General features: G+C 39.4%; 1 pseudogene; it reads right to left on the bottom strand.

Annotated features, from left to right (window-relative positions):
* Positions 1–568: 568 nt before the first annotated feature.
* Positions 569–1657, bottom strand: LOC109551258 (tripartite motif-containing protein 60-like; annotated as a pseudogene).
* Between the last annotated feature and the right edge of the window lie 18955 nt (positions 1658–20612).

Here is a 20612-nt window from a genome sequence, read left to right as displayed (position 1 = left end):
AAACAGTTTGGTGGTTCCTCAGAAAGGTAAACATAGGATTACTGTATGACCCAGCAATTCCACTCTTAAGTATATAGCCAAAGGAATTGGAAACAGAAACTCAAACAGATTCTTGTATGCCGAAGTTATTACAGCATTATTCAGAATAACCCAAAAGTGGAAACAACCTAAGTGTTTAACAGTGAATGGGTAAATAAAATGTGGTATATATATACAATGGAATATTATTCATCCTTAGAAAGGAATTAAGTTCTTTTTTTTCAATTTTAAAATAAAATAGTTTATTGGTTGTGTTAAGCAATATTTTATTACTTAAAATATTATTTATTTTCAAATATTTTATCTAAGAACTTCAAAGCACTTGACAACTGATGCTGGTAACATCTATGCAATTGGCATTGCTACCATGTTTATATAGTTTCTGAAAATGAGGAAGAAAAATTTATTGTGGTTTCCAGCAGTGGAAAATTTTAAAAATCCAGAATTACTGAGACAAAATTTACTGACTAAGTTAGCCCTAAAAGCTGAAATAGAATCATTTCCCAGGTACTTCATCTTTCATAATCTGTTACTGAAGAGATTCAGAATCTGTTCCAGTATAGAAATAGGGACAAACAGCTTCTATAAAAGAATCATTAGAAGTATAGAGAAGAGATCTATCATTCACATTATAAAAAGGAAACCGCACTCAACTCAGTCCAGAAAAATGCCAGTCTTAACTGGGTTTTACTACTGGCAGAAGTTGACTGTCTTAGGATGCAATGCAACATAACTGCTGTCAACATATCGCCCAGTTGCCCAGAATATACCCTGACCTACTGGCTGATTCCACCATTTCCTAGGAAGACTATCTTGACACATGCCCAATGTCCATTTAGTTTTGTTTTCCAATTCTATTTCCCAGTAATGCCTGCCAGAATTAAATCTCATAGAACCTAGGATAGCAAGGCAGAGATGAAATCTCCTTGGGTTATAACAAAGGTTTGTTTTTTTTCTTTCTATATTGCATACTTTTTCTGTCCTCAGAGACTATAAGCCCAGGATGTGCTGCTTCAAGATCTAGAATCACATCTATTTGTAATGGCTTGATAATTTTGCCTAAGCCAGATTATTGGGGAGGAATACTGAATCCATATTTCTTTAATCGCAATGAAGAGTTCAAGGTATTTTATGTTTTGATACCTGTGGTGCTTCCAATATAGGGGACACGGGTTTGATCCCTGGTCAGGGAACTAAGATCCCACATGCCAATAAATAAATAAATAAAAACACACAGTGAGCCAAATTTTTCCTATAGGTCATAGTTTGCCAACGCCTGGCCTAGATAACATTTGTACTTGGATATCTGACAGGAATCTTAAAACTGAATTTATAATTATCCTGCATAAATCTGTAGATTTCTAGTCTTTCCCTCCTCAGTGAATGATGTCATCATTTTCTTGGTTGTTCATTTTAGAAACTTGAACATTATCCTTTACACTTTCTTCTCCTTTAATTCTTACACCTAAGTCCTGTTGATTCTATACTCCTACACATTTTCTAAATTTCTTCATTTCTTTTCATCTCTACTTCACCATGCTAGACCAACTCACCCTCATCCTACCTGGACTTCTGCAATTGTCTTTATACTAGTCATCCTGTTTCCTCTCTTGACCATCTCTAATTCATCGGTGGCAGAAACTACCAGTTGTCTTCCAACATCCACTCCCTTTCTTCCAAAGTAATAGACTTCTTAGCTGGGCACAGAGCCATCTAGGGAAAAACCCCTCACTTTCCCAAACTCCTTTGCAGCTAGATGTGGCCATTGGGCTAAGTTCTTGTTAACAAAACAAAATGGTAGTGACATATAGAATTTCCAGGTGCCCTTCTTGTTGGTTGAGATGTGGCTTTGGTGCTGCACAATCTTGGACAATGCTGGTAAGGGCAATAATGTTGGGATGGCAAAGAAGACAGATGGAGCCTGGGTTCCTAATGACTTTTAGGAGCAATATCGAATTCCGCTCAGACTTTATCTTACTTACGCCATTGTTATTTTGAGTCTGTGTTACACTTAGCCAAAACTATAATCTAATGAAAACACCGTCTTCCACATAATAGCTAGAGTTATTGTCTAAAAACACAAATCTTGTCAGATCAATTCCTAATTTTATTTAAAACCCTCTGTGGCTGCTCATCAATGAATGGGTGAATACCAAAATTCTTAATATTGCTCACAAGACTCTGTGCAATCCAGCCCCTGCTCGTTTCTTTAGCTTCCTTTTGCACCTTAAGGTTCCAAGGCTCCAAGCGCGCTGGCTTAATCTTAGTTAGGTCTTTCCTAATCAAAGTGTTTCTTGAATATCCTGTTTTCTTTGCTTAGAATGCTCTTTCTCTCTTTTTCTACCTGGCCCACTCCTACTCATCTATCAAGTCTCAGATAAAACATCATTTCCTTAAGAAAGCCTTGATCATTCCCCACCCTGCCCCATTCTCCCAAACTAGGTAAAGGTTTTCCCTGTTTTATCCACTCCAAATACCCCTTCCCCTTTTTGTTAATACTTGTCTCAATTGCAATTTAAATTGTTACTAAATAATTAACAGTAATTCAAATAATCCCATACTGGATTTTCAGATTTATGAGTCCATCTTATTCACTCCAGCACCTGGCACAGTACCTGGCACATGGTAAGCAGCGCAGTTTAATACCTGCTATTTGGTAGACACTTAGTAGGTAGTACTAATTATTATTACTGGAGTATAAGGACTACTTCTACCTTGATTAAAGCTACCTCCTGAGACAATTGGCTTAGTGACAGCTTTTAAAAGAATCTGAATCCAAGGCTACTGAAAATTAAAAAGAGGTATGTTATTCACCTTAGGTCAAGAAGTTAAAATTGGTTTTTATTTGCCGTTTGTCAAACTCAAAAGGTATTTTAGCTCAAAGGAAATTTTATAGTTAAAAGTGGTTAGTGGATATCTTCTATAAAGTATGTAATTTGGAATGAACAGCAGGAGGAAGGGAAATATTTTAGATAGGTTTAAAGTAAAAGAGTGCAAAGAATAAAATAAATATCTTATTTGGGAGTCATAGGGAGGAAATTGCTTTAATCTAAGATATTTAGTGCCTTTCTATTATGGTTGGCACTAGATTAGCTACTACATTCTTTTCTTAAATTAATACTTAAATGTATATATATGTATATATATATATATATATATATATATATATATATATATACATACACACACACACACACACACACACACACACATGCATACAGGTATTATACCAGTGCTTGCCTGGAAAATGTGTCTATATATATGGTTACTCAATAAATAATCATAGTAGAAATAAACTCCTTAATAATGAAAACTTCATGTACAAACAAATAATTAAAAATATTGATGACTACCTACATTATACCAATGGAACACCAGTGCAGTGCTAATTGAGATATATGCATATAATGAATACAGATAAACATTAAAGGAATGTCCTTCAAAGGAAGGAGCAAGTAGCATCATGAACTACACTTATATTTAAGTTTTTCCTCCCAGGGATTTAATTTTTCTACAATCATTGCCTTCAACCATGCTGTACTGAATATCTTTTGCATCCCTTAATGACACTTTGGGTGGATTCCAAAGCTTTCTCATTGCATCTGGCTACTAAAACTCAGTTCAATCTAGTTAATGCCATGCATGCTGAAGTGTTCAACAGTAATGTATACTGATGTCTGTAGCTTTGAAATACATCCAAAAAATAAGATGAATTGATAAATGATAGAGGGATAAATAGAAGGAGAGATATGAGATAAAGCAAACATAGCATCAAGGTGGTGAGGACCTGGGTGTTTAATGTAGCATTCTTTCAATTTTTCTGTTTGTTTAAAAACATTCATAATAAAATGTTGGGAAAAAAGACCCATTTCCTCCACCCCTCCCCCCAAACCCTTATTTATTCTCAATTTAAAGCATCAACTTCAAACTCAATTTAAGTCCCATCTCTTTCCTTCTCCCAGGGGCAGTTGACCCAGGGAACTGTGACTGCATGAGCTTATGAGATGTGGGGAGCAAGTAAGCCCAGAACTTCCTGCCTGGAAGACTTCAAAATAGGCCTGGTGGGCTCCCTTACCCTTGTAGTCAAGTTATGGTTAAGTATCCAAATATGGAATTCATCGTGAAAGAGGATGGGCTCCACATTCCAGTGTTGGCTCAAAGTGAAATGGGAAGCAATTGGAGCTGTAGACCTGCCCAGGCTAAGCTTTCTGGAAGACTGGCCTCCTTATTTAAAATGGGGATATTTAATGCTGAAGGGATTAAATCCACCTACACCCATATCGACACCAGAAACACTCAGCCAAAAAAACCCAACTTCAAATAAAAATACAACCCAGTCAAAAAATAGCCTTAAATTTCCAGGGACATAATCCTTTGGCTAGTTTCCCTTCTGATGAACATGAATTTCTTCTTTTGTATTACCACATGAAAAACAGAGTTCAGGAATTCAAAATGTGTACTGATTGACTAACACCTTTCAGGTTATTTTCCAAGACTGGCCCTTTCAATGTGATGAAGTAGAGAAGTGTCTTGGAAGGGCAAGTCTTCCTGTCTCGAGCTTCCTTCCTTTGTCTAGAGTCAATGTGCCCCTCTGCCCCTTTCTACAAACCTTCCTCACAGCCCCTGCCTATAAGCTGGAGTGTGCACTGTCCTTTCTCTTCAGGCTGGCCTTCCCCAAACTCTGGCCTTCTGTTGGCCTTCCTCCTCCCATGCCCAGCACCCTCATCTTTGCATTTCTTGTCTGGCACTATCCCTTAAAAACTGACCAGCTGGCAAGCCAGCTGGTCAAGGTCTTCACTGTGTGGTGTTAGTGACTGGGCTTTTGCTCTGCTGCATTGGCACTTTACAAGAACCTTCAGTGCAGGGTGGTACTGACAGTGTTTGTCACGTTTCTTACCACAGTCCCTAACAGTCTGTAAAACAGTCAATAAAATTTAATGAATATGTCACTGTGAAGGTTAACTTTGTGTCAATCTGGCTAGGCTATGGTGCCCAGTTGTTTGGTCAAACACTAGTCTAGATGTTGCTGTGAAGGTATTTTGTAGCTGTGATTAACATTTCTAATCAGTTGACCTTAAGTAAAGGAAGTTGCCCTTGATAATGTGGGTGGGCCTCATACAATAAGTTGAAGGCCTTAAGAGCAAAACTGAGGTTTCCTAGAGAAGAAGGAATTCTGCCTCAAGACTGGAACATAGAAATCCTGCCAGAGTTTCCATCCTGCTGGCCTGCTCTATAGATTTCAGACTTGCCAACTCCCACAGTTGTGTGAGCCAATTCCTTAAAATAAATATTTCCCTCTTTCTCTTTCCCTTTTCCTTTCTCTCCCTCCACCTCTCTATCATTCTTTCATATTTTTGGCTGGATGACATCTGCACCCCTTCTTACATCTGAGGATCCAAGCTTTGAGAGGCTGCTGAGAGAGGCAGACATCGACTCCAGCACTGACACAGAGACATAGAAAACAACAGGTTCTTGAACTCTGTGATGACAGCCACCACACAAACCCAAGACTCAGGTGCTCCCACTTGGGACTTCACCTCTGAAGTCAGTAGCTAATGACTAAGCCATGACAACTTAGACCAGGGCGTCACAAACTATCTGTGCTGAAGAGCCAGGTTTTTAAAATTTCCAACTTGCTGGGCACTGATAATTTTATAATAGACCATAAAAATAAGTCACTAGAAAAAAAAGTAAGTCATTTTATAAAAGTGAAAAATGTCCTAAAAACTACAACTCAATTATATATTATTAGGTTCTCAAGAGAGAAAATTACTCCATCAAAGTATTATGAAATTTCTAAATGCTTATTTTCAATTTCTGTACTTGTTGCAGATTGGTAACAAATATTTTGGAGACCCTCTGTGCATGGCAGTGACTTAGACTTTATTCTTGGAGGGAGGCAGGGGCAGGGAGCATAATGTTCAGCAGCAGGGGCAGTAGTGGAAGCATCTTAACCAAATTCTTCCTATGATATGACTTGGCTAATTTTTGGCTGCTGATCTACTCTCCTCCTCCATTTGATTTTGTCCATTCTCCAAGTTGGGCTCAGCCTTTCTTGTGGATTCTCTGAACTACCCAACATCCTTCTAATAAAAAATATCTGAACTAAAATTACCCACAACTGTTGTTGGTAGTTTGCAGTCACGAACCCTGAGATGCACACATGCTTACCTGTGAGATTTTTGAAAGGATTATGTGAGTTAATGGCAATAAAGTGCTTATTATATGGGTCTTAGAACCCAACAGGAGCTTGATAAGAAATGTAGTAGACAGACCCCATGGTGACCTCCAATGATTTCCAGCCTCCTGGTGTCCACGCCTTTGTGCAATCTTCTCCTGTTGAGTGTGGGTAGGAACCTGTGACTTGCTTCTAATCAATAGAATATGACAAGGATGATGGGTTGTCGTTCCTGTGATTATGTTATATTAGAGTGTAGTAGGAGATTAAAACCTTCCCACACCCCTTTCTTAACAGTTTGCATGTAAAAGTGATAGTGATTCTGTCACCACTCATCACTGGATGAAGGACTAGCATGACTTAAACTGGAAGAGAGTTAATATTGATAAGGCAGACCAATTACATCTATCAGAGACCATTATGCATCCCATACACAGGGCGTATCTGATCCGGGTAGCAGAGGCAGTCATCTCTATGGTATAGTTTAAGGGAGGAGACCAGAAACGCCTCCTCTCTGGCCCTGTCTGCAGCATTCCTAATTCTCACATTGAAGCTTCATCCTTATAATCAAGGTTTTGCTAGATCCCAGTCAGGATATATGGAGCCCTAAAAGTAAGCCACAGATGATGCAAAACTATAGAATAAAAGTAGTACATCTTTCTTGAGAATCCATTTTGCTTGAAGATGTGGGGAGAAACACATTCTCTGAACATTTAAACAGATATGTATATATTTCAGAGTGGAACTCAACCTTCACACTCATTTTAAAATTTCTGTTGAGGTATAATATGCATACAGATAAATGAATATATCATAAGGGTACAGTCTGATGACGTTTCAAAAACTGAATATGTCCATGGAACCCAGCACCCCAGATCAAGAAACAGAATATCACCAACAGCTCAGAAGCCTCTCTGTGCTTCTTCCAGAGGCTACATTCCAAGGATAACCACTATCCCTACATTTAACTTTATGTACATGGAATCATACTATGTGTGTAGTGTCCGGTTTTTTTTGCGCAACATTGTTTGTGAGATCCATCCATGTTGTTGCATGTACTTGAAGGTCATTCATTCTTGTTGCTGTATAGTATCCCATTGTGTGGATATACCACAATTTATCTATTCTGCTGTTAATGGTCACTTAAGCAGTTTGTATTTTGAAGTTATTATGAATAGTGCTGCTATGAATATTCTTGTATATATCTTTTGGTGGAAGTAAGCACCAAATGAGCTGGGTACATAATCAAGAGTGTAATTGTAAGATCATACACTGGGCATATATTCAACTTCAGTAGTCACTGTGAAACAACCTTCCAAAGTAGTTGTACCAAGTCCCATTTATTTCTAAAAAAATTTTTAAATAAGACTAAAGAAATTTCATCCTTAGGTTAATGTCTTGACTGTCCCTTTGGAAGATATCAGTTCATATTCTTTGACTTATTTCAAGATTTTGTACTGGGTGCCTGGGAAGGTGGCATCTATTTTTAGTCAAGTATACCATTGTTACTGGGGCAAATTTTCACAATTATTTCTTTAAGAAACTGTAATAAAAACTATTGCTACCTGTATTCATTATCACTGCATAACAAATTACCACAAACTTAGCAACAGAAATGATACACATTTGTTATCTCACAGTTTCCATGGGTCAGGAGTCCAGCCACAACTTAACTGGGTATGCTGCTGCAGGTTACTACTCACTGTCTGCCTTCAAGGTCTTGGTCAGGGCTGAATTCTCATCAGAAGCTCCACTGGGAAAAGATTTATTTCCAAGCTCCCTCAGATTGTTGGAAGAATTCATTTCCTTGCTGCTATAGCACTAGGGGCCCCAGCTTTTTGCTGTTAGCTGGAAAGTGCCCTCAGGTCCTAGAGGCACACCTCCCTCCCAGTTCCCATGTGGACTTCTCACATGACTGCTTACTTCATCAGGATACTACTGCCCTCTTTTGAGTCCAAGACCACACCACCTCAACTGTGTCCTAGGGGTGAGGAAGCCACTGCCACCACTCTTGGCTTGAGGGCGCACTTCCTCAGATATGATTCATGCCAACCAAAAAGAGACTCTGTGTTCTGCCTCTAAGTATCCACCAGAGTAGGGACCAGGCACTGGGACCCCTGTTATCACTACCACGGAGAAACCAAATGCCTCTACTGCTATGCTTGCCAAGAGTAGTGTGGTCTCCTTCTTATTTCTACTTTCCAGTCCCTACTAAGGTGCATCTATTGGCAGAAGCCAGGTCCCAAGAAGAAGAACCTGAGCTCTAAGACAGTACAGGAAAGATCATCTTTAGCTTTCTAAACTCCAGCCCTCAGTAAGGCATCTTATAAAGCATTGGTCCTCAAACTTGAGCATGCAGTAGAATCAACTGAGAGTATATTAAAACATAAATTATTTGGGCCCAGGTTTGGAGTTTCTGATTCAGTAGGTCTGGGGTGCATTTCTAACAAGTTCCTGGGTACTGATGATATTGCTAGTCAGAGACCATATTTTGAGAACCACTGCTCTAGGGGAATTGGAATAGATTTGAGAAAGCTAATCTGCAATATATGTTACAATGTGCATAAGAATCACCCGCATAGGGTTTGATACACTAGCAGGTTTTCCAAAATACTGGGTCTATAGTGGAGGCCAGAGATATGCACTTTTTAAAAATTGAAGTGTAGTTGATTTACAATATTGTGTAAGTTCCAGGTGTACAGCATAGCGAATGAATATATACCTGTATATATTCATATATATATATATTCCTTTTCAGATTCTTTTCCCTTATAGGTTATAAAATATTGAGTATAGCTCTGTTCTTCAGGGTATTTTTATATTGGTGGTCCATGGAGAACAAGTTGAGAAACACTGGATTGGAGCAGCGGTTCTCACCCTTGGCTGCACGTTACAATGCCTCAAAGAATATTATAATGTACTGATGCCTTGGTTTCATTCTCTGAGGTTCTTATTTGTTGGGTGAGCCACACCCAGCAGAACTCTCTGAGTGATTCTATTGTGCAGCCAAGACTGAAAGCTACTGGCCTAGAAGAATCTGTTGACTAAGATGGGTTACCTGAAGCTGGCAGGTTAGACTCACTTCTTTCCTAAGACTAGTCATATTGGAGGCCATTTTTAGAGGCTTAGACTGTCTGAAGTCATTCACCTGCATGGATTTCACTGCACAAAGAAGCATCAGGAGAGAGATATAAGCTATTCTTTGCCTTGCTGAAGTTTTAGTAATGGAAATATTTTCAGTCTCCTGGAAAACCATTTGAATCTTGGGATTTCCAGAATCTTTAGAGGTCCATTGGTTTCATTTAATCATTTAAAATCTTTCAAAGTCTGCTAAGCACAGAAAAACTCCTTCAGGGAGCTTATAACTTTAAATAAATGAGCATGTTATTAGCGGAACTTATAAACCTGTATTATAAACCATTAAAGAAAAGACAAAAGGCAAATAGAGGGAGGAAGGAAGGATATCTATTTCCATATAAATCTTGAATTATGTTTCAACACACGATTAGAGCTTTATCCATGGTGTTCTAGAAAGACTGACTAAAAATTTGGCCCTTCCTTAATCTTTTCTAGCTTGTGTTTAAACCATAAATTCATCTAGAGTAAGGGTGGAATTTACTTCTTATGTCGTATCCCTCTATTACCCTATAGGGAGCTGAATACATAAATGGAAGAGAAGGAGGGGGCAACCCTTTATCTCTTTATGAAAAGATGACAGAGATGCTGATATTGAATTGGGCCAGGTATGCTATTACTACTCTGGGGTATAAAGGGTGAGAATTTTCTACTTCTAAGAAATTATGGCTTCTTGATTCTCATTTCTCTCTGGCTTCTGTAACACTAGCTCTCTTCCAAACAAGCTAATACATGAATAGTCAACTTGCTGCATGACTGAATTATACCTGCAAATTTTGGCCCTTGGGGAAAGGAAGATGGAGAGAAAGGCAGTGTGTGAGAGAGACAGATGACTCATCCATCATTTTGGGTGGAGAAGGTGGATAACTAAAGATTAAAATTTTTAACTCATGGACTTTGGTATTTGAATCATTTGAGGGATAGAAATTTTTACAAAATATGCTATGATTGTCTCTGCTTTCCTGGGCCATTGATATTGGTTCCTTAACTTCCTCTTACTCATGAAACCCATTCATTCATTCATTTGTTCACCCATCCAGCAAATATTAATTGAACATTTACTCTGTGCGAAGCACTGTGCTTAGCCCTGCAGATATAAATGTGCAGAAGACATGGATCCTGCTTTCTAGGGGCCTGCACCTGCAGTGCAGTAGATGTGGCTGTAAATGAACATGCTGTTGTGTGAGGCTAAGGGGGAGCTGACTCCAGCATGGCTCACAATGGCTCCTGCATGAGAAAGTCAATGAAGTCAGGTTTTATTTTGGTCATTTGTCCCCTCCTCATGAAGACTGAGTAAAATATGTCCAGTTGTAATACATCTAGGCAGTATGATACGATAGTTTGTCTGCAAATTAAAGAAATATACCAAAAACGGAAGCTACTTTTCGCAAGGTATTATCACAAAGGTAAAGAGACTTCTCTTTTTTTTTTATTTTTCAAATTTTTTTATAGAAGTATAGTTGATTTACAATGTTGTGTTAATTACTGCTGTACAGCAAAGTGACTCAGTTATACATATATACACATTCTTTTTCATATTCTTTTCCCTTATGGTTTAGCATAGGGTACTGAATATAGTTCCCTGTGCTATACAGTAGGACCTTGCTGTTTATCCATTCTATATATACCAGTTTGCATCTGCTAATCCCAAACTCCCAGTCCATCCGTCACCCCCCAACTCCCTTAGCAATCACAGGTCTGTCCTCTATGTCTCTGATTCTGTTTCTGTTTCATAGATAGGTTCATTTGTGTCATATTTTAGATTCCACATATATATTACGTCACATGGTATTTGTCTTTCTCTGTCTGACTTACTTCACTAGTATGATAGTCTCTAGTTGCATCCATGTTGCTGCAAATGGCATTGCTTCATTTTTTTATGGCTGAGTAGTATTCCATTGTATATATGTACCACATCTTCTGTATCCAGTCATCTGTTGATGGACATTTAGGTTGTTTCCATGTCTTGGCTATTGTGACTAGTGCTGCTATGAACATAGGGGTGCATGTATCTATTTGAATTATAGTTTTGTCTAGATATATCCCCAGGAGTGGGATTGCTGGATCATATGGTAATTCTATTTTTAGTTTTCTGAGAAACCTCCATACTATTTTCCACAGTGCCTGCAGCAACTTACATTCCCACCAACAGTGTATGAGGGTTCCCTTTAAGAGACTTTTCTTTACTCTTGCTATTGTGGTAAAGTTTAGATGGAGCCTGATGGGAGTAGGGCCTTAATTGAGTCAACCTATTCAAAGTCAAAACCTTGTGCCTACAAATCCAGAGACATACAAATTAGCTCATATTTCCAAAAGTCACTATTTAGCATGCCTCTAACCTGGACAGTAATGCCCTCAGAGCATAGGATGTATGGCTGGATTTAGAGTTGAACAAACCCTGTGAGACTGACTGCTATTAACCCAAGTCACAGGAGACTGACAAATTAGAATGCTGTTGTGTAATTTATAATAAGATTTTGAGGACTGTTTTTTTTTCCACTGGTAAATAAATTCTGTCTGGATGGGAAGGTCCAGAGAAAGCCCTTATGTGAAAAGAAGGCTGCTCCTGGGCAAGGCAACAGAGAGAGAGGAGGTGGCTAGATGGTTATAATAACTGCTAGCATCAGATTTGATAACTAGATGCAGCCATCTCCACCACAGAGACATACCTGCTGTGGGGTCTAGTTGGCTATGTTCATAGGCCAGGGCACATTTTCTCCCCCAACGGTGCTGAATGGACATTGCCAACTTTGACCCTGACTCTTTTTTGGTTCTGTGTTTCCAAGATGACTACCTCTTTCTGTGGATATCACATTTCCTTTAGCTATTGCCAACCCTGTTACAACCAAGACTCTCTTCCTGATTTATGATCTATTTTTTAAAGTCTGATGTGTTAATTTCATTACTCAAAATTTCAGAGTTCTGGTAGCATCTTCCTGTAGAGTTGCTCTGAGTGTTCCATGTTTTGTCAGCTCAGTGAGTCAGCTTGTCACCCCATAACAAAGCAGCTTTGCTACCTCACTTAAGCCTATTATTCTGAAATGATCTACTTCTGGAAAATATTGTTACAGAGCTTCCGTGTGCAACCACGCTGAAGCTAGTCTCCAGCCGAGACCACATCCTCTCTTAACTCCCCCATTTCCCACTTTATTCTGCTTCTCTCAGCCCCCTTCTCTTAACAGCATTCTGCCAAAAAATCATTTACACAAGAACTCCTGTTTCAGACTCTGCTTCTCAAAATGGGAACTTTAAGATATTTAAGTAAATTAATTTACATATAGATTGGGAGTTGTTAACATATCTTCAAATTGAATGTTTATTCCTTTAGAATTCTTTGAGTTACTACTGGTTGTTAGTTGTTTCCTTCACCATCACGCACACACAGAGTGGAGGGGTCCATTGCCTCTGATTTTAAAGGCTAGAGGTTAGAGGTGGCTGATTTTCCCCAGACCAAGAAGTTGTGGACATTCTTCTTTTCCTCTTTGGGTTGTCTGCCTCTGTCTATCCCTGCCATTTCTCCTTTTTGTGGCTATTGTCACTGTAGCATTCTTTCTTGGAGCTTCTCCCATCCTGCCATAACATCATTTTCTCCTTTTCCTATGGCTCAGCCTCCAAAGCTAGCAATCACTGATGGCAAATGGAGGGACATGGTCAGAATTATTGTGGGGAAATATTCCAGTTCCAGCACACCCAGACTCTCACTCAGATGTAATGTGACTTATTAGCCATTTGTCCGAGTGGTTTCAAAGGAGCAGTGCCTCATCTGTGTCAGAACCTTGCAAAACACTCTGGATATCTCTTACGGAATGAGCAGTTTGAGAGGGGGCTATCGCTACCCTGATACAGCTGAATCCCTAAGTGTGTGTTCTTAAGAGTTTCCAACTTTTAGGGCTTCCCTGGTGGTGCAGTGGTTGAGGGTCAGCCTGCCGATGCAGGGGACGCGGGTTCGTGCCCCAGTCCGGGAGGATCCCACGTGCCGCGGAGCGGCTGGGCCCGTGACCCATGGCCGCTGGGCCTGCGCGTCCGGAGCCCGTGCTCCGCAACGGGAGAGGCGGCAGCGGTGAGAGGCCCGCGTACCGCAAAAAAAAAAAAAAAAAAAAAAAGAGTTTCCAACTCTTATAATTCTTTGCTCTCTCTGACTTCAGCTGACCTAGACTATATCAAGGTGATGCAAATTGCAAAAGAGCCACTACTTGGCCATAAATGCAGGGTAAGCCCCTATACTGGGCAGATGTCACTCTAGTTCCAATGGTGCATCTCATGCTTTGGTTATTGGACTCCCAGGTGGAGGTGGAGAAGGCCTGCCATCTGCTCACTCAGTGTGATGCCTTGGTGCTGGGCCTGTGGCAACACTTCTCCAAAGCATATTCCAGCAGGTCCCCTTACCTGTCCACCAAGAGGCAGAACTCTTCCATTGCTTGGTGGATAGCTTTGCTGGATTGTTCTTAGGTGCCAGCCTCCCTTGCTATTACAGATTTTGCACAAGAGATCTTTAAAATGGTCAGTCCTTGAGCCTACAGAGGTGTGTTTGATGAATTAGTCACTGCTCTATGATACTGACTTAGATGTCTTCCATACATAGCTGGAGTAGAAATAGGAGGCAAGATTTTCCTGGTTCAAACCCACCCCCCACCTCTGGCTCAAGGACTCTTCATTTGGCCCTATCCCATCTCTATAGAGAGTCATTCAAGTCTCAGCATGGCCGTGCACAGAACTCAGTGAAAGACAAGCATGTTTTGCTTGTGTCAAAGACACAGGCACATTTCTAAAAAGAATTCCCTGGTCAGGTGTCAAAGACATCAGGCGCATTTCTGAAAAGAATTCCCTGGTCAGGTGCCCTCAGGATAATTGGCATCAGCTGGTAAGAAAACTCACAGAGAAGCTCCTGGGGTGGGTAGTGTGTGTTTTGGGGACCCTGTATTAAAGGCCCGGCTATGAGCGCCTTAGCGTTTCAATGGCATTTAGATAAACAGGAATGGTGTGTTTCCCCCACTGTCATATCAAGGAATTCATTTAAGAAAATTTCTAGGGGAAAAGGGTTGGTTGAGGATAGAGTTTTCTAAATCCCTTTCTTATTTTCACTGAGCAAAGTCTCAGTTGCTGCAACAGGTTTTGTCATCTACACGTGTGGCTGTGGGGAGTACTTGTCAGAAGCCACTGGATTTCCATTTTCCCCCCTCACTCCCCAAATCTTGATCGCTGAGATTTTCTACTTTGCCTCCATATCATGCTCCCACATTTAAGACTAAAACTTCCCTCAGAGGAAACTGATGTGTGGTTGCTACCTCAGGAAAAGAATATGGACACATGGGGCACAGAAAATGAGAGGGGATGAGAAGGGGACTGTGAGAACCCTTGAAAGACAGGAGGAAGGGTAGAAAGTTGGTAGCAAATATGTCTACAAGTGAAGTTTTCTTTCTTGGAGCAAAGAAACTATTGTACAGACTTGGCCAAGCAAGTAGAATACATGGGCTTTGGAACTAGATGGAAGTTGCTTCCATCTCTGGGCTATTGTAAATAGAGCTGCAATAAACATTGTGGTACATGACACTTTTTGAGTTATGGTTTTCTCAGGGTATATGTCTTCCTATCTATCATGGGTACCGGGACCCAGCACTGAGCCTCCCTCAGCCTCAGTGACTTCCTCCGTAAACCAGAAACAATAATACTTTGACTCATATTTGTGAGGTCTACCAGAGGGAGTGTGTGCAACCTTCCGGGCAGGCAAGAAGCTCTCAGAAAGTACTTGTTACCTGCTCTTTCCCTTAACCCATATGCCTTGCCGAAACAAGAAGTATGCAGTTTTCTCAATGGGCAACCGAAGGAAGCAAAAACCTCACTTTAGCAGATATGAATTGAAAATTTGAATTTTCCCTCTAAGTTCTTAGAAACTTCCCATTTGTCTTTCACATACTTTTTCAGTTTTCAGTTTCAGAACTTCCGGTAGTTTCTACATGCAATTTGACTTTACGAGATTCAGCATAACGTTTTACGCTTATTAATTGCTGTATTTTATATATTCTTGTTATATGTACTGCTACATGTTACTTTTTTAATTTCAGAAGACATTTATTTATTTATTTATTTACAGCTTTGTTGAAATATAGTTAAAATATAACACTGTGTGAGCTTAAGGTGTACAATGTAATGATTTGGTATACATATATATTGTTACATGATCCCCACAATAAGGATAGTTAGCACATCCATCACCTTACATGTTTACGTGTTTTTTTTTTGTGGTGAGAACTTTTAAAATATACTCTCTTAGCAACTTTCAAATACACAATACAGTATTGTTAACTGTAGTCATCAGGCCGTGAATTACATTCCCAGAAATTATTCATCTTATAATTGGAAATTTGTACCTTTTGACCATGTTCACCCACTTTCCCCACAGCCGCACCCTGCACCTCTGGTGACCACCAATCTGTTCTCTGAATCTATGAGCTCAGTTTTTTTGTAGATTCCACACGTGAATGAGATCATACAGTATTTATCTTTCTGTATTTAGCAGTTTAGTGCAGGGTTTAAGACAGAAGGCCTTTATCCTTCACTTACCAGTTATGAGGACCTGGGCAAGTCACTGATCTTTCTAAATCTATTCCCTCATATGTAAAATAGTGAGAAGAATCTTAACTATTTCACTGAGTTATTGTTGTAAAAGTTAATTATACATGAAAGCATTTAGAGTACCCTGTTCACATTAAGCTTGTAGTATATATAGGCTTCTATTACTCCTATTGTTTTTTTAATTGAGATATAACTGACATAAGACATTGTGTAAGTTTAAGATGTACAATGTGTTGATTTAATAATTTACATATCGCACTGCGATTACCACTAACGCATTAGCGAACACCTCTATCCCATCACATAGTTATCATTTATTTCTTTTTTTGTGGTGAAAACAATTAGGATCAAGTCTTTAAGCAACTTTATAGTTTACAATACAAATTGTTGACTATAATCATTATGCTGTGCATTAGCTCTCCAGAACTAATTTATCTACTAGTTGTAAGTTTGTACTCTTAAACATCTCCGCAATTCCCCCACCCCCCAAGCCCCTGGTAACCACCATTCTACTCTCTGTTTTTATGAGTTTGGCTTTCTGGATTCCACATATAAGTGAGATAATACAGTATTTGTCTTTCTCTGTTTCACTGATCTCATTTAGCATAGTGCCCTCAAGGTCCAGCCATGTTGTTGCAAATGGCAGGATTTCCTTCTTTCTTAAGATCCCATTTTGCAAATATATATTATATATACATACATATGTATATGCATGCATTGCACATCTTCTTTATCCATTCATCCATTCACAGCTTCTTTCATCCATTCATCCACCACCAGACACTTAGGTTGTTTCTATATCTTAGCTATTGTGAATAATGCTGCAATAACATGGGAGTACAGATATCTTTTCAATATCCTGTTTTCATTGCCTTTGGATTTATACCCAGAAATGGAATTGTTGGATCATATGGTAGTTCTTTTTAAAAAAATTTTGAGGAACCTCTGTGCCACCTTCCATAGTGGCTGTACAAATTTACATTCCCACCAACAGTGCACAAGTGTTCCCTTCCATCCACATCCTCACCAACATTTGTTATCTCTTGTCATCTTGATGATAACCATTCTAACAGGTGTGAGGTGATATCTCATTGTGTTTTGATTTGCCATTTCCCTGATAATTAGTGATGTTGAACATCTTCTCGTGTACATGTTGGCCATTTGGATGTCTTCTTTGGAAAAATGTCTACTTAGTACCTCTGCCCATTTAAAAAATGGATTGTTTGGGGTTTTCTGTTATTGAGTTGTATGAGTTTTTTATATATATTTTATATATTAACCCATTATCCCATATATGGTTTTGCAAATATTTCTTTCATTCTGCAGGTTTCCTTTTCATTTTGCTGGTTGTTTCTTTTGCTGTGCGGAAGCTTTTGATGTTGATGTAGTCCCCGTTGTTGATTATTTGCTTTTATTGCTTGTGCTTTTGGTGTCATATCCAAAAAGATCATTGTTAAGACCAATGTCAGGGAGATTCTTTCCTATGTTTTCTTCTAGGAGTTTTATGGTATGTTTAAACTTTACGATTAAGTCTTTAATCTGTTTCAAGATAATTTTTATGTGATAAATTTTGTGAAAAAGAGGCCCAGTTTCATTTTTCTGCATGTGGTTATAGTTTTCTGACACCATTTACTGTGGAGACTATTCTTTCCCCTTTCTTGGCTCCTTTGTCATATATTAGTTGACCTGATATGTGGGAGTTTATTTCTGGGCTCTCTACTTTATTCCATTGATATGTGTCTGTTTTCATGCCCATAACATACTATTTTATTACAGCTTTATAAAATCACTTTGAAATCAGAAGTGTGATACCTCCAGCTTTGCTCTTCTTTCTTTTGGCTATTTAGGGTCTTTTGTGGTTCCATACAAATTTTCAGGTTGTTTTTCTATTTCTGTGAAAAATGTCATTGGAATTCTTATAGAGATTGCATTGATTCTATAGATGGCTTTGAGCAGTATGGACATTTTAACAATATTGATTCTTCTGATCCATGAACACAGACCTAACTTTCATCAGAGTCTTGTAGTTTTCATTGTACAACTCTTTCACTTGCTTGGTTAAATTTATTCCAAAGTATTTGATTGTTTCAGAGGGTGTTGTGAATGGGATAGATTTCTTTATTTCTTTTTCAAATGTTTAATTGTCAGTGTATAGGAAAACAACTCAATTCTCTTTTTAAAATTAATTAATTAGTTTATTTTTGGCTGCGTTGGGTCTTCGTTGCTGCACACGGGCTTTCTCTAGTTGTAGAGAGCGGGAGCTACTTTTCGTTGCAGAGTGCAGTCTTCTCATTGCAGTGGCTTCTCTCGTTGCGGAGCATGGGCTCTAGACACGTGGGCTTCAGTAGTTGTGGCACGTGGGCTCAGTAGTTGTGGCTCGCGGGCTCTAGAGCACAGGCTCAGCAGTTGTGGAGCGCAGACTTAGTTGCTCTGTGGCATGTGAGATCTTCCCAGCCCAGGGCTTGAACCCGTGTCCCCTGCATTGGCAGGCAGATTCTTAACCACTGTGCCACCAGGAAGTCCAAACAAGTCAATTCTGTATGTTGATTTTATATCCTGCAAATTTATTGAATCTGTTGATTAGTTCCAACAGTTTTGGGGTTGAGTTTTTAGGATTTTCTATATATAAGATCATATCATCTGCAAATAGTGATAATTTTACTTCTTCCATTCTAATTTGGATACCTTTTTCTCTTGCCTAATTACTCTAGCTGGGAGTACTCTTCCAGTACTATGTTGAATAAGAGTGGTGAGAATGGGCACCGACCCTTGTATTGTTCCTCACCTTAGAGGAGAAGCTTTCAATCTTTCATCACTGAGTATGATGTTAGCTGTGGACTTGTCATATATGCCCTTTATTATGTTGAGGTATGTTCCTTCTATACCCGGTTGGTTGAGGTTGTTATTCTTACTGTTGAAATTTTCCATTCTGTGTTTGTTTTCCCTTTAAGCAAACTAAAGTTGTGTCTATTTGACTGAGGCAGAATTGGAGACAGCTAAAAGTTGTTGGAACTCCATTCACCAAAGCTATTAAGGGCTCCCTGGGTGTGAAGGGGTCATCTTGTTAGATCTTGGGCTGGGTGGGACATTTCAATTTTTAGGTAGCATACAGTTAGTTGCATCACCTTCACATAGGGAAGGCTTAAATTGAGGTAGTTTCCATGATCTTCTTTTTTATATGGAGTCATACACATTCATCCTTGTGTATGACTTCTGGACCATCCTGCCAACTGAGCACCAACATCATGGTTCTGGGTGTAGAGTTGAGCTTCAGTCTGAATGCCAAAAACAGCAGCCAGCACCCTTTGCATGAAACCCAAAGCTGGAGCCTCATTTCCTGAAATAGAATAACATTCTAGCTTTCCCATCTGCCAATTGTAACACACAATTTGTAGTTAAGATTTGAATTTCTCAGCAACTGTGCCTAAGGGTCTCTGGGACTCTCCTAAAATCAGTGAGAAAAAAGTGACAGTCTGTGAGCAGCTTGCTCAGGTCCGTCATCTTTATTTAATGTTAGCACATAATTGAACTGCAAGAAGTTAGAGTATTGGGGCAAGAGAATATTCCTTTCAGGGATTTTTTTTTTCATATGTTTTCATTTCAGACACGGTGGCTCCCTAGTTGCTGGAAAAGGAAGGGACAAGAAAAAAATCTGCTAGTTTTCTTCATTTACTCATCTCTGTTCAAATCTGGTTTCACATTTTGATTCAAAAGAAGGCCATCAAAAGAGGTTGTGCTCTTCAGCTCCATCATGTAGGTGACCCTGAAATCGTAGAAATTGGGAGAAAGTCTGAGCCTAACACATTGCATTTGAGGGCTGTAAAACAGACAGCAATGATATGGCCACTGATTTTTAGCAGGTACTACTGACAGAAGCCTCTGGTCTCTTCATCAAAGAACTGCAACATAAGTTGACTGGAAGGTCTTCTCCTTTTAATGGTGGTGGGAGAGACTGGGTTAGGTAGCTGCTCTGGTGTGAGTGAGTTTGCCTCTTTAGGATGTTCTACTGTGAAGGGGTTCCTGGACTACTTACTGCTATTGGCAGGTACTGGAAAGTTAGCCAAACTTCTCCACAGTGATGGGGAATGTCCAAGTATGACATATGATGGGCCCATGGTCTGATGTAAACTGTATTTGAATACTGGTGTTACTGTTTTCCGTCTGTGTTAACCTGGGAGCATTAACCTCTCTGAGCCTTGGATTTCTTATCTGCCAAATAGGGTGTATTAGTCAGGGTTCTCTAAAGAAACAGAACCAACGCTGTGTATATGTATACACACACAGAAAGAAAGAGAGAGAGAGAGATGTACTCTAGGGAATTGGCTTACGTGATTATGAATACTTGGTAAGTTCAAAAATCAGTGGAGTAGGCCAGCAGGCTGGAGATCCAGGGAAGAGTTGCAGTTCAAGTCCAAAAAGTGTCTACTGGTAGAATTCCTTCTTGCTCAGAGAAGGTCAATTTTTGTTCTATTCAGGCCTTCTACTGTTTGGATGAGGCCCACCCACCATGTGGAAGGCAATTCCCCCTACTCAAAGTCGACCAATTTAAATGTCAATGTCATCCAAAAAACACCTTCACAGAAACATCTAGTATAATGTTTGACTGAATATCTGGGCACTGTGGTCCAGTCAAGTTGGCATACAATTAGCCATCACATGGGGATAATTCCACTTAACTTTAGGACTG

The sequence above is a fragment of the Tursiops truncatus genome, chromosome X (assembly GCF_011762595.2).
Source record: "Tursiops truncatus isolate mTurTru1 chromosome X, mTurTru1.mat.Y, whole genome shotgun sequence".
NCBI lineage: Eukaryota > Metazoa > Chordata > Mammalia > Artiodactyla > Delphinidae > Tursiops > Tursiops truncatus.
Note: the sequence above shows the minus strand (reverse complement) of the source record. Positions and strands in the feature narration are given on the sequence as shown.